This window comes from Rhododendron vialii, chromosome 6a (genome assembly GCF_030253575.1).
Source record: "Rhododendron vialii isolate Sample 1 chromosome 6a, ASM3025357v1".
Taxonomy (NCBI): domain Eukaryota; kingdom Viridiplantae; phylum Streptophyta; class Magnoliopsida; order Ericales; family Ericaceae; genus Rhododendron; species Rhododendron vialii.
In genome coordinates, this window is record NC_080562.1 from 5,941,458 (window position 1) to 5,957,274 (window position 15,817).

Genomic DNA, 15,817 nt, shown 5'->3' on the forward strand with positions numbered 1-15,817 from the left:
TATCCAGTCCAATGTCCGATTCATTCGGGGGACTAGGTTAATAGTCAAGTTCCCTATTCGTGTACATCCGGCCGGAATCAAATCTGTTCGTCTTGCCGAAAGAAGCAAGATCAAGATTAGTACTCATCGAGTTCAAAAGGAAAGATTACTACTCATCCACATTCTCTGGACGGCTGGATCCCTTGACCGTCTCTTTCTTTCTCTAAATTCTTGGAAAAAAGATACATATTCACGACTCCGCCAATCCGCCGTTCAACTGGACCCTCCGATCCGTGGAAGATCCAGCTCATGGGTTACGACAACGCCGTTGTATTTTTTATTTTGTTTTATTTTATTTGTTATTTTAGTTATAGTTTTTTTTTTCATATTATTATAACTGGAATAATCTTTTAACTCGAAAAAATAATGCACCGAGTGACTCAAAATACATTATGGGTGGACCTCAGGCTGCAATTTATTCAAATTTTCCTGAGGAATTAATTATATACTTGAATCCTGAGCGATTGGCCGACTAATCAAGGCTTGAGATTTGAAGTTTGCTTCCTCCTAAGGTCTCAGGTTTAAAATCTTTCAAATGTTATCAACTTATTTGATTCATACGTACAGAGCTTTGCTCTTGCTCTAACTTTAAATTGAGACCCAGTAAGTAGGCGGTAGAATTTGTTCTTCAAAATTAGTTAAAGTATGCATAAATTGATCCAAACATCTAAGTTATAAAAAAATAATATATAACTTGGAAAAGCTTCAAGTGGGGACGGTGCAATCGTGCCTGAAATCATGAATATCCCTGGCATCCTGTTGGTCGACCTTATCAATCAGATGACTTTCACATTTGGTTGCAAAATTGTGATAGTTTACCCTACTTGGTTTGGTGTGATGTCCAACCTAATCCCCTCTTTAATTCATCATTACGCACACGACACATTTTGAGCCCTTCATCCGTCTCATAAAGTTGGTCTCTTATTAAATTACGTGCAATTTTTAAGCTTAAAAATGTACTTACTGGCATAATATTTTGTGCAATATGAATCTTGTTTGATAAACCTGATAGGAATATAATCTGTTGGAATAGGAAATGAAGGAAGAAAATTAAAAACTTTCCTAATAAATGAGATTTCATCTCTAAATAAATTAAGTTTAGCAAGCAAAAGATTAACCTACCAAATTCAAATACATATTTAATTATACACACATACGTATTTCTATATTTATCTTAGTTTTAAACTGTAGAGACCCATATTTTAGGGCCGTATTTTTTTTAAAAAAATATTAAAATTATCGAGTAATGGCGTAAATTGTGAAAATTTGAATAATGGCATGGTTACTTGATTGGGTTAATGTGATATCATTATTTGTAAGAGGGAACAAGTGTTATTAGTGTGTGTGTGTGTATACAAGTGTGGGTGGGTAGTATGGAATAATTTTTCCTCTTTCTTTTTCTATGTCAGCCGACACACACATATCATCTCTCCCTCTCTCTCTAACTCTCATCCGGCTCTCTCGCCTCTCACCCCTCCATCAACTTCTCTCCTAAATTTCATCTTCTTAGAGTAAGATTCCAGACAAAGTCCGAGAATTAAAGTTGTTCTACGGAGCACGGGCTTTCCGAATATCCAAGAAAAATCATGATCGGACCACGTGGGAGTTCGGTTGACTTGGTCAAAGGTTCGGATTTTGCTCAAAACCCATGAGGTAGGGATTTCTTACTCTTGTTATGCGTTTATGCGGTGTTTATGTACCTAGATTGTATCTTGCTTCGTTGTTTAAGCTTGTTCCTTCCATTCCCGAAAATAAGCAGAACAGGGCCTGCGTTTTTGGGGTTTTACGCCTACTTAAACTCAGATTTGAATTTTGATTCCTTCGTATGGCATAGGGTAGACTTAAAGCTTGTTCTAATGCCGCTGGAATCACCCGAAACCGTTGAGAATTGAATTTATGGTGGTTTTTAGAATACTGATCTGCAATCTGTCTCGTTTTCTGGGTTTCAGCCCACTTCGGATGGCCATAACTTCCTCGTCTGATGTCCATTTTATGCAAACTATGTATCGATTCGAAGGTCTTAAAGTTAGCTTTCATTTGCCACCGGAATCGTCTTAAAACTCTTAGTATACAAAAAGTTATGATCGATTAAGTGGAGGTATGTCAATCTGTCAGACAGATTCGTGTAACCTCGGTAAACCCCTGTTTAACGACCCTTGGAGCGCAGATTTGACTAGGGTTCCTTCGCGTCTTTCAAACTTCGTTCAATCGCGCAACTTTTGGGACTGGAATCACTCAAAAATATTAAGAACTCGATTTGTAATGATTTTTAGAAGATTGAACAAAAATCTAAAAATCTGGGCAGTGTATAAAGCTGCGTTTTTCGTCGTTTACTATGGTTAAACGATGCTATTGGTTACGGGTCCTTATGGGTTTTAAAGATTGATAAGTTGGTGATCTTTTGGCATTGGAATCATTGAAAAATGTCGAGTATGGAATATTTAATGAATGGTCGAACAGTGACTGCTCTCTGGGACAGTTTTGGTCCGTTGATTTTCATTCGTTTGTTTTGACTCTCAATCACTTCTAACACTTTTTAAACTTCGTTAAACCATCCCTAAACTTGATTACTCAAGTTCCAATGAGTTAATGATTATTCAAATTCTTTCGTTACCCGTTAAGCGTAATCTTAATGTCGTTGTAAATAGAATATGTGATGTAAGGTTATTTAGGAGTATCGAAGGCTAAGTTAGACGTTGTGAGAAGTATAGTTGGTAAACATGAGCTTTTCTAGTGATCCGAGTGGTAGCATTGTAATGCATGTCTGCACGATTCACTTATCCTTCAAACTCCTTTGGCGCTCGTTCCATGAGATCTAAGTAATCAATATTAGCGAGTAGTATGTTGTAGAGGCACTATGGAGTTGGTACGACATTGTGATGTACAGAGAGAAAAAGGCGTGTACTAATTTGCTAGTCGATATTTTGTTATGATTGATCGTTTGGAGTACTTTGACATGTGCTTGTCGATGCGTGTTTGACCTATAAGTCAGATTGATTGACGTGCTTTATTGTGTCAAGAGATTAGAGAAGCGTTTGATGAATGAGCTGTATGATTATTGGGATTTGATTGGCTGTAATTGAGAATTGGAATGAGGATGTGATTGCAACGCAAGGGGTGGAAATGCAGATTGCAACGCAAGGGGTGGTAATGCAGAGACCGAAATAATGGGTGATGTTGATTGCAACGCAAGGGGTGGAAATGCAAACTGCAACGCAAGGGGTGGAAATGCAGAGTGGTTGAGATTCTGAGAAGTGTCGCAATGGTTGCGAACCTATTGTGAATACGTTTGATTGATGTGATTTTAATAATATTTCTACATGACATGTGAACGGTTAGGAATACTTACAAGCTGTTTGGAACTCTTTGGCCGTAGTATGTCTTCCATTGTGATAAACTCGTGTTTCTCATGTTCACTTATCGAATTCTTTCACTCTTTGTGCATACTTCATCGCATTTTCATATAGCTTGAGTATAGATTTCTCTACTGGGCTAGTGTAGCTCAACCTATCATTTTCAGGTACACTACAGAGACACAGTCTTGGAGGGTGTGAAGTGCATGCAGACATCACAGACTAAAGTTGTTTTCTGAAGTACTTGTCTTTCATCGTAAATTAAATTGTATTGTACTATTTTCTCTATTTTAGAATACTATATCAATTGACGGATTTGTGAGATTCAGAAACTGTATTGTAATTTGGGGTACCGTATGTACTGTTGTGAGGACTTGTATTTAAAATGGTATTTTATTTATGTTAAAAATCGAGGGCGTGACATAAACGGTCCGGTTCGGTTCTAACCATGGTTCACTAATTGAGAACAAGTAACTGAATCAAAATTAACAGTTCTTATTTTTTTGGAACCACAACCTGACCGTAAAACTGCAGAATCGGACCAAATAGGACGGTTCGGTTCAGATTGGACAGGAACACTCCTAGTATTTTTTGGCATTAGTAACGTATTTTTCTGATGTTAGATATGCATTTGTTCCAATCTCCCTATCCTACCTATAAGTTTAGCAATGTATAGTTTTCCACACAAAATTCCTATCAAATTTTAATATGTTATGTGGGCTTAGTTCATTTTCAACACAAAAGACGGCGGACGAAATGTCTAGGGTTGGGCAAGAAACCCACCAAGATAAGAAAGGATTACGCCATGTCTTTATGACATTCTACTATCTTGTCCCCCTGATTAATTACGAAGAGCTTGACAATATAGAGGGGAAGCACCCAAAGGAGATTCATAGACGTTAGAGGACATCGTAACAAGAAGTCTGTGATCATATTCTGACAAATTGTGTCCAAGGAAGCTCTTAATGAGCAAACCACTTAACAGTTCATTTTTGGTCAAGCACCATATTCTGGGTTTGAAGAGCCTAGCTTACCCCTGTTTTCCCCATGCCAATTCGTCATCAAAAAAGTGGATCCTTATTCTATGACTGAGAGGATCAAAGGTAGGGGTGTAAATTTAGTCCTGCCCGGCCCAGCCCATAAATCATTGGGCTCGGACTAGCGAGGTCAAAGCCTGTCCGTCCTCCCGCCAAAATGTGGACTCGGGCCAAGCCCACCCATGTCAAAACATCTAGGTCCAAGCCCAACTCATCAGATAAAAAAAAGGCCCAGCTCATGTCCCTAACATATCCCGGCTAGCTTTTGTACTGAAAGGTCTTTGGTATATAAATTGATGTTAAAAAAAAATAAAATTGTTTGGTATACTTTCTATTTTCTGCTTCTGTTGTGAGTTGAAAGTCAATTCAAAGAGTGAATACCTTTAGAAACTTCATTTTGTTTGCCTTTCCATTCGAATAATCGATTTTTACCATAACTTAAATTGTACTAACATATACCCACAAAGTAGATAGTGAGATGCTTCAAACAGATAGAATGAGTTAAACAAAATAAGTTCTTAGGATCATATAAATGGACACAAAATGGGCCCATCAGTAAGCATAGCATGCCCCCAACTCAAATAAGAAGCCCCCATTTCGAAGGAAATAAAAAAGAGGCTCCATGTTATGTTTTTGTCACTATTATACAAACACAGTTGCAGGGGTTATTTTAAATCACCACAACTACATATTTTTTTTCTTTTGATACCGGAATGTTCGTGCCGGCTCACACGAACTTTGACTAATTACATATCCTTACAATACTAACTAGAACTACAAAACCTCTCCTTATAGCAATCGAAGGGTTCCAGTACCAAGTTCTATTACTAACAAACAGTGAATCCCCACTTACAAGTAGCATATTTGACCAACTCCTCCATCTCCTCTTCACTAATGAACCGATCACCATTTCTATCGGCGTGGTGCAGCGCTCGCCACACTATCCACCCTCAGCGACCCGTTGAAGTTCAATCCCAACCTCCGAATTGCTTCCCTCAGCTCTTTCTTGCTCGGCCATTTTTTGTCGTTCCTCCTCAACAAACCCTTTAGCTGCTCTTCCGTTAGAGGTAAATTTACACTTTTGGGATTCCATATAGGCATCTCGTTCTTTCTTGTTAATACAGCTATTACTTGTTTTGTGCTTTTTTGGCTTGAATGAGTTGTTACTATTATATAGAGTGAGTTGTGAAGGGTAGGGAAGTGGGATTAATCTTTTTTTTTTTTTTTTTTGGTAATTAGGGAAGTGGGATTCTCTGACTAGCTAGATAACTGAGAGAAATAGAATTAATCCCCTTACTTTCAGGGGACCCGAGTTCTCTGCCGAGCGGGTGCAGGACTGTTGATCTGGCCGTTTATCTTTGCACGGACGATTCAGATTGAATCAAGCGCATACAAATTTAAACCGTCTATTATTCAGTTAAGATCCGAACCATCGATTACTAAGATTAGCGATCAGATCGGTAGCTTTGCACCGCTTGACAGCATCTCCCATTCCCATTCCCTTTCAGGGAGGATAAGTGGGGTCTCTCCGCGAATCAAACCTTTTTTTATTTTTTATCAAGGACTAATTACAGTATATCTTAACTACCTTTACTTTAGCTCTTGCCTCTTTGGCTTGGAATAAGTAAAAGACTAGTAAAGGTATAGGTGGTTCCACGACTTTAACAGGTACGTAACCTTTTTCATGACTTGGTATTCAGTTGACGGACCAATAATTTTGGAGGATCGGGGCCGGCCCAAGCTAGCTATATGTGCCCTTGCACTATGCGAAATCATGGTATGGGGACCTTATAACGAAAATATTTGTGTATACAAGTAAATTAACAAGAATCTCAGTCCATATTACATAGTAAATTCTTGGGAAAATGACGGTTAATAACATTTAATAATTAATATCCGTCAAAGACATTTTCAGTATTAACAAATGTTTTCAGCATGTTCTTGACAGATATTAATTATCAAAACACGTCATGGGCCGTCATTTTTCCTAAATTTTCATTGGTTCCAGCGGTTTAGGTTGTATACAAGTGGATCCCAGTATTAACTAAACCAATAGTAGTATTAAGTTATCCCTGTTTTCCAATATCTCAAAACAAACAGGCCTGAGAGAGATACAAACATATCAGTGCGTAGAGAACTATTGTGGCTGAAAGAGTTCTAAGCCGAACACCTGTGCATGTGAGGCCCACTACTTTGAAATCTGTGATTTTTACTTCAAAAGATTCATGCAGTGATAAATTTGGCCCAGTTAATAGGGATGAGATCTTTCTCGGAAAAGTTTCATTAACATCCCGATCGTTCAAAATATTTTTAAATGGTCACGATTAAGTACTATAAACACTCGTTTACAGCACCTCCGTAAATAAGTATTTCTCAATAGGGATATTAGAGCATCTCCAACGGGAAATGTCAAAATTGAGGTGGATAATTAAACGGCTAGTTTTGGCATTAAGTCACCATTCAACCATGATGTCTTATGTCATGCCAAAAGTGGCATGGTTTTGAAGGGAGGTGACGTAGCTTTGAAGGGAAGTTCCAAGTTGTCAACTTTGACATCAACCTTCTAGACTGCCAATTTTCAAAAATTGATCATAAGCTTTTAAAGTAATTTGACATAAGGGTTGGCGAGAGGGAGCTTGATATCAAATTAAAGATGTCACATAAGCCTTCAATATAATTTGATATCTCCATTTTTGACCTCTCTGGTTGGAGTTGTTTATAAAATTAAATAGAGTCAAGGCTACGATTCATATCACTATTCTCATGGGTCATATTGATCACTAGCTAACGTAGTATTATTCATATCACCATTTCATGGGGATGTATTTGAGTTCGATTTTATTCACCCACATAAAAAGTGGGTAAGCATTACCCACTAAAAGGTAAGTGAATAATAATTTCAAAGTAAGTACTCCTTCTGTCCCAAAATCTTCTTTTTTGAGAGTGCGTGTCATTTTTTTCAATTGATTATATCTTACAATCTAGTACTCCCTCCGTCCCTATTCAATTGTCCACTACAATTTTGCGTGCATTTTCAACGGCTTATATCTCTCGACTTATATTATATTTTATGTTTTTTAAATCATTGTCTCATAGAAAAAATTGAGATCTATGAAACAATATCCATATTGCATATTTTTAGCAATATACGTCGAGAGATATAAACTGTTGAAAATAAACGCAAAATCGTAGTGGACAATTAAATAGGGACGGAGAAAGTATAATCTTTTAGGTGATTTTAAAAACTTTGTATAAAAGAGCTTATTGAGATCTATCAAACAAAATTTATATTTGACAGAAAAAATATTATAAATTAGAAGATATAGTCAATCTTTTGAAACTTTCAAAAAAAGGAAAGAGTGCCAAGAATTTGAGAGACAGGGGGAGTAGGTAACCTTTCCTTGAAAAAAAATTAGATAGGTAAGCTTGGGATCTTTATCTTCGTTTTAGGCAGTGAACAAAATCGGACTCGGTCGTATCAACTTGCTAACTTCTTACAAAGCTCTAACATTTTTGTCTCTTTTATACAAGAAAGTTGCAGGGGTTACATAATCACCACAGCTTCATAACTTCCTACTATTTCTCATCATATTCTTAGTCATACATAGAACTACAAAACCTCTCCCTATTACTGTATAGTTGAAGGGTTCTTGTAATAAGTCCTACTAGGAGAAGAAAACAAACGGAGTAATAAGTTCTACTAATAAACAGTGAATCCCCATTTTTTTGTAGCGTACTTGACGAGCTCCTCCATCTCCTCTTCGCTAATGAACCCATCACCATTTTCATCGGCGTGACGCAGTGCTCGCCACGCTCTCCACCCGCTGAGGTTCAACCCCAAGCTCCGGAACGCTTCCCTCAGCTCTTTCCGGCTGAGCCGCCCGTCGCCATTTTTGTCGTACCTCTTTAACAAACCCTTCAGCTGCTCTTCTGTCAGAGGTACATTTACACTTTTAATTGGATTCCAAATAGGCATCTTGCTGGTATTGCTCGCTACTGCTATTACTTGTTTGTGTTTTTGCCTTCCACTTGCTTGTAAAATCTCCTGAATGAGGAGTATTATATAGAGAGTGATTTGTGAAGGGTAGGGAAGTGGGAGTCTAGTGAGTAGATAATTGAGATCAGAAATAGAATCTATCCCCTAAAGCTAGATAGATCTTTAGTTTACTTTTTTGGTGGCCTGGATAAGTGCGGTCTCTCTCTCCTCCAACCAACTGGAGTAGACTTAAGATTATATAATCGGACGTTGATGTCATTTTGCGCGCATCTTAATTAATTTCGAGCCCATGAAATTAATGATTAGGCAAACCCTCAAGTGGCCTCAAGGTATGAAACTATTACCCCTCGTTAGGGCTGCAAACGATCCGAGCCGCTCGCGAGCGGCTCGGAGCTCGGCTCGATAACGGCTAGGCTCGGCTCGGCTCGGTTCAAGACAAAAACAAGCCGAGCTCGAGCTCGAGCTAGTCGAAACTCGGCTCGAATTGGCTCGCGAGCTCGATTATATAATATATTTATATATATATATATATATTTTTACATATTTATATTTATTTATATATATATTTATATATATTTGTTTCATAAACGAGCCGAACGAGCCGAGCTCGAGCTCCGTAAATACATATCGAGCCGAGCTCGAGCTCGAGTCCTGCAGCTCGTCACGAGCTTGAGCCGAGCTCGAGCCAACTAAATTTTTGCCGAGCCGAGCTCAAACACTCTAAAACTCGGCTCGGCTCGGCTCGTTTGCAGCCCTACCCCTCGTGAGCTTCGAGCTTCAGGTATACATAAGATCTCATGGAGGACAATAACTTATTTGTTTTCGCATGTTACTCTGCAAATTAACCTTTGAGGTCTAGATTCTTAACTACCTCTCTACATACTCTTGCCTCTTGGCATGGAATATTAAGAAAAGGTACTATAGATGAATAATGCATGACTTTAACGAAGTTATCTTTCTATCTTTTATTTCGGTATCCAGTCCAATGTCCGATTCATTCAGGGGACTACGTTTATCTTCCACAAGCAAAAGGTTAATAATTACAAGGAAAAGTTCGGTATGGATTCGCCCAACACACGAATTAATAACACACGGGTGGAAGTCGAACTTCACCCTTCACTCCGGTTGTCACATGAATACCACTGCATATATAGCTCGTGGACTTAGCTAGGACTAGTAAATGAATCAAACTACTTGAACTTGCATGTGTTTGTTCGAGATCAATTTGTTACATAAGTACACTGCTTGAACATTTTTCTAAAGCTTGTTAAACTATGCAAGCTTTTAACAAGTTATGACTCGACTCGATCAGCTAATGATATTGTCTCGATGTATAAAAACACAAGCTACTCAAGACGGACTAGGGATAGTCTTGATTAAAGCCCATTTGAGACCGAATCATCGGACAAATAAATTTAAAAATCAAAATTTGGCTTTAACTTTGACAGAAACTTTCATGAGCTAGCAAACAACCTAGTTAGGCACACAAAATTATTCTATACCCCCCAGATACCATTGTTGTGTGGTCTGAGATAAAATGAATAGATCCCATTTTGATTTGTGGTAGAAAAGAGGCCCGGGCACCATGTGTGCCTCAAAAGCACTGAATAATTTCTCGTGAGGCACGGTAAAAACAACCCCAGGGAAATTGGAAAATTTAGTACAAACATAAGTGCATGTAGAATTTGCAGCAAGACCTGCATTCAATCATCATGAAAGAGAGAAATTTCTATTTCGTTTGAAATGAAATCATCAATGATTTAAAGCAGATAGATTGTAATAAATCAAATTTCTTGTTTCTTATGAGATGGATAAAAAGGACTGATGGAAGGGAAGATTTAAGCTCTTATTATTTCGATTCTAATTTTCTCAATTCGATGAAAAATAGGCTTTTCTGTATCTATCAGATGGAAAACAGAGTATTTATCATTGCTGAAAAAGGCCAAAGCAGAATTATAGGGATGAAATTCTCACTCGAACCAATGTTCACCGAACCGAATCAATGTAGATGGATTTTAACCGATTTTTTAACCGCAGTTGGTTTTTTATTTGAAAAAACTGGCTGGTTCGGTTTTGGTGTTGGTTTTATATGCTAACCGAACCCAAACTACAGATAATTACATCCTTAAATACATACATATACAGATATTAGACAGCTTTGGAAGATGGATTCACTCTATGGTATATTAATTTGATGGCATTTTATGCTATTTTGTTGTACTATATTTTAGGGTCTTCGAACTTTGTGGATTCCAATCTCCTTGTCTTCATGTTTGGAAGAGGAATTTTATGTTGACTTTTTATGAGTTCTGATTTTGTCTCTGTGGTTGGAGGATTGATTCATTCTGTGTTAACTGCACTCATACTTCACTTCATTCTTATTCTTTTCTTCCCCTTTCGTCTGGTTGATTTTGTGCATACCGATGCTCTGGACTATCAATGAAGGAAGCATGGTAATGTGCACATAAATTGATTTGGGTTTTTAAGCCTACCCTCTCTGATGCCATTTGGTTTTGATTTGGGGGCATGGTTCTACAGCAAAACGTCCCTTTAGCTTTAGCTCCTCGGTTCTTGGAGGTTTGGGGGGCCACTATTTCAGTGGTATTCTGAGAGTAGCCACTTTGTGCATATATTGCCAAAGGATCTCCAATCATGCTCCGCCCATACCCCCAATGATTGGGGACTAGATGGATTCTGTTATTGTTGTTGTTGTCATCGTCTGGTTGATAAAGGTTGGCAATTAAAAGTGTTGATTACCAGTTTCAGTATAAAAAAAAACTCAACCCGAATTGGTAACCGACGGTTTTGCTTATGGTTTAGGTAAAAAGAAAACAACTGATTTTGATTATGATTTCAGTTTTAGGTGTAAGTATCGGTTTCGGTTTTGATGTAACCAATAATATAATCGAACGGCACCGTTGCCATCTCTAAATTACAGCTTTGGCGAACACGGAATCCACAAGTGCAAAATCTGTGTTTCAGACAGTGATAAATCTGGCCCAGTTGCTGGTTTGTTCCATAAACAAAAGCAGAGCATGTATGGTCAAGTTCCCTATTCTTGCACATCCGGAATCGAATCTGTTCGTCTTGCCAAAAGAAACAAGATCAAGAAGATTAGTACTCATCCAGTTCAAAAAGAAAGAATACTACTCATCCACATCCCGGGGGGGGACCCTTGACCGTCTCTTTCTTTCTTTTTAATGCTCTGGCTTCTTGGAAAAGAGAGATAGGCGGACGATCTCACTCGTCTGTCTTGGCAATCAATGGTCCGAATTTTGAAGAACTCTTCTTTGGAAGAGTTTTTTTTTTTAAAAAAAAATCCGATCGTCCAAATACTTTTGGAGGTAAATAAGTTTTTTTCCATGGAAAATCATTGGATTTCTTGAGCACTGCCACTTGATGCCCAATCACTCTTTGAACACCGCATATTGCTGTGAAATCCGTCACTAAGTATAGATAAATGTTTAACTAATGGAGAGTGTTGCGTATTATGCGTGTCCAATGAATAGTATTACCTGTTTGGTTTGGATTTTGAGGAAGGTTTTTGAAAGTAATGAATGGAGGGAGAAAGATAGGAAAAATTTATTGGAGACTGTACCCAGGGGTTGTTGAGACCCCAAAATGAACAAGGCAATATGTCTGAACATGAACTCTAGAGGGCTTAATTTGTCATATCCTGCAGGATTTTAAATACCAAGACACTTTTAATATACGAAGAGACTTCTACTGGAGTATTATCTTACTCTCTTTTTTGACTTTCAAGTGTAAGCTTTCTCGCCAAAATGATGAACTTCTTCCGTCGGTGAGTCCTTTGCTAAGGTCGTCCGTATCGATCCCACCGGCCGGCCTCTTATTTGGTTTCTGGTACCTTTTTTTGACCAAAGCAAGAGCAGAATTTGTGGCTAGTGATGCTTAGAGATGCAAAGGGTATGGAGAAAACACAACAAATTTCTAAAGTTGAAATGTTATTTAGGAGGAATTTGGATAAAATAGAGAAAAAAAGGTAAAACTGTTTAAGAAGACCAAACAATGATTCAATGGAAAATTTTCTTAAGTGATGATTCAATGGACTCTGCCGGCTGAACAGATGAACAAGGTAGATATAGCTAACCGATAGCAAAATTGGGAGTCGACCGGTTGACGATTCCCAATTAAGAGATTTGTGGCAAATGGATTGATGAAGCGGTTTTGGTTACCTCCAGAGGTGGAGTTCCTCAACCATCCATCTGACCCTCCAACTGATGAAACGGCTTTCGGCGTGCTCAATCAGCGAAATGCGAAATAGAACAAAAAGCTATGGGCACCAGCGTGGCTGTCGCCATCACCCCTCCGATGTCTAAGTCAGTCGATCTGCTTAAAAAGAGAGTATGGACTGAGTATGAGTTGAGTTGTGTAGTATTGCGTACCTTTGGCTAGTGGAGATAAACCTTTATATAGGCATCTTGGGAGGAGTCCCTTTGGAATTGGGACTCTTGGGTCTCATCCGTTTGTAACGGGTTTAGATAGGCTTTGGAGTGTCATCTCTAGCTTAGGTCTCTATAATCTTTATCAAGACTTGAGAGCCCTGTGGCATCTGGATTCTCCATAATTATCCTTAGACTGTATGAACTTCCTTTGTAGATTATTTCATAATAATTTGTTCTAGGTCATTAATTTAACCGTCTACCTTCCTAAGCCGGCCCTCAGGCCGAGCTGGACGCTATTTGTGCTGAACTGGCCCATCAGGCTGAGCTAGGTGCTTATACGAGCCGAGCTCATAGGCTAACCTCTACCCCTGGGCTGGTTGATAGAAAACTAGTTCTTATCTGCTGGACATCACGCAACTGAGCCAACTTCTTGCCTTAAATATGAACCCTTAAGCTATGTTAGGTCACCCAAGCTGGGCTGACCTTGGGAGGTTAGTTTGTACCCATCATGGATGAAAGCGTGATCATGAACCATGGTGATAAGAAAGAAATTCTAGTTTTGGTGTGATAGAGCAATGGTGTTAGGAAGCTCAGATACAAGGACGACACCCAATTCGTCCTATATGTCGTACCGAAATGCAATTAGCTTAGCTATTCTAGTCTTTAAGCTCGTTAAGTTTTTAAACTAATCTCGAACGATCTCGTGTTTGGCTCATTCAGCTCGTTAAACCGTCCGTCGTTGATCGGTCATACTTTTACGCTTTCAATAGCAGGTACCATTGCCTTTGCTCGGGTAAGCATGCATCCCATGCTAAAGTTGACTTTCTAGATGTACACGTACAAACATGTAAATAAGCTGAGAGTTTATAGTGAATCCAAAAATTTGAATTAAAGTTAAATGATTAGGTCGAGCACCTATAGTTATCAGATTGAGCTAATTTTTCGCAGGGACTCTTGAAAAAAGTTTACATTTAATGAACACGTTAAATCGTTTGTGTGAGATCCGTGGTGGGCCCCACAACAAAATCTGTAGACTATTATTTATCAATGTTCTAAAAGTCGCTCGGCGCTAGTCGGGCGGTCGGCCACCTTCGAGCGATTAATCGGATTAATCGGCAATTAATCGGTGCATATTAATTAGTAATTGGCGATTAATCGTTACTCGAATCTAATCGGATAGGCCCCGCCAGCTATTAATCGGTGATTAATCGCCGATTAATTCCTTGTTTTAGAACACTGTTATTTATGTGGTTAGCAGCATTCCACACAATCAGAGTAGGAATGGGATTCGACCGATCGAGAGGTATTTCGTCTGCACTTATTGTCTATATATACCAGGATATAAGAAAGGAGACTCCTAAATATTCTTCCTTCGTCCGAGAATTCTTCTCTCAGGTTGAGGCAGCCGTCCGACCAGTAACAAATTAAGGGTATCCCATCCCATCCCATCCCCTAGGCTTAAATCTTCTTCTTCCCTCGCGGCCGCATTCTTGATTTCTTCTTTCTCTCAAAAATAGGAAAGGACGAGTTAGATATATAATGGCTGCTGCTGCCCCAGATAATTGTGCTTTTGGAAAAACCGAGGGAAAAAAAGGGAAGAGGGAAAAATCAGACTTTCCTCCTGAGGAGTTCATACGAGCTCAAAAAGTGAGAACATTTATTTGGGGTAAAACCCCGTCGCTCGTTCACCTTCCAAGAGTACACAGAGTACCACGAGAGGATCAAACTGAGCGAGGGTTTTGATATAGGCAATGCTCCTGATGACATTGATGTCCAACAGATGTACCTTAGACCGGTTCGGTTGCGCCCGTTGCCTGGTGGATTGCGGACATTGGAGCAAGTTGAAGAAATTGCAAAGTTAGCTCTTGACAAGTACAATGAGGATAATAACTTACAAAAGAAGTACTGGTTTGTGAAGTTCCTCAAGGCAAAGTACACCTCCAGTATTCGAGCTCTGGTGTATTACATTACCTTTGAAGCCAAGGATGTGTCTGGTTGTCACCCTAAAAACTTCCAAGCACACATTTATACCTTATTTGGTGGTACGGCAGAGGTCAAGTTTTGCAGGCTTGAACAATATAGGGCCACCCCGAGTACTTCCAGCTACACTTGAATTTTTTTTTTTTTTTCTGGCACTAGTAGTCACAGCCCTGCGTGGCGTTTATCTTTTGGGTTCAGTTATTGCTTTTGTTAGAATATTCTCGGGCTTATATTATTAGTCCCACATTTGCTAGTTGAGACATTGTAATAAATACTCGCAATATAAATAAAGTTTACTTGTTAGAGTTAATTAATTTAACACCCTATACACTTTTTCTTTCTTTCTCTCCAAACAACAGCTTTATTAGGTCAGTATCTTGGATAGTGGTTTTGTTGGCTTTTGGTAGCCTCTTTGGTTCTAACGTTGACTAGATAGTGGGTTATTATTGCCTGTTGCTGCTCCTATTCTTGGCTAAGATTGTTTCTTATATTGCCTGTTAGTTATTTTCGTTCAATTTTTAAGCTTCTTGTGGCTTATATTGCTTCTGTTGTTGCGGCTCTTGGTTACTACGGTTAACTTTGTCATTCCGTGACAAAAAGAGGAAGTGATTTATCTGTTAGGGGATAAAATTTCTATTACGTGTGTTTTCCATGATTCTACTGTCATCGAGACTCTTCTGAAGAAGAAATACCACACCATCAACGCGAAAAAGGTAAAAGCAGATGCCCAATTCAACTTCCACTCCTTCTTGCAATCATTTTGTATGCAAATCTTAATGAGTTTTAATTTTCATTGATTTATGAGGCTCCAATTGGTGATTTCTCAATCCTCAAAACTGGATTTCGAGTTATGGATTCTTGTTATTTGAAGTACTTGTATAAAGTTCGTTGAGTAATTTTTTGGACAAAAAAAATTTAAATTAATCAGACATTAAAAGCTATATGAACCGACAATATAGATGTCCGATCCTGTAATTATAGATGTCTGATTAACTTCATCTTTTG

The 15,817-nt window shown here is 38.6% G+C and overlaps 1 long non-coding RNA gene and 1 other non-coding gene across 2 annotated transcripts; both read left to right on the forward strand.

The window, feature by feature from the left end:
- Positions 1-1,243: 1,243 nt before the first annotated feature.
- Positions 1,244-3,801, forward strand: LOC131331199 (uncharacterized). Its single transcript, XR_009201331.1, has 2 exons — positions 1,244-1,692; positions 3,560-3,801. It is a non-coding gene; the product is annotated as an uncharacterized LOC131331199 (long non-coding RNA).
- Positions 3,802-10,863: 7,062 nt separating this feature from the next.
- Positions 10,864-10,971, forward strand: LOC131331606 (small nucleolar RNA snoR100). The gene has a single exon (XR_009201419.1). It is a non-coding gene; the product is annotated as a small nucleolar RNA snoR100 (small nucleolar RNA).
- Positions 10,972-15,817: the final 4,846 nt, after the last annotated feature.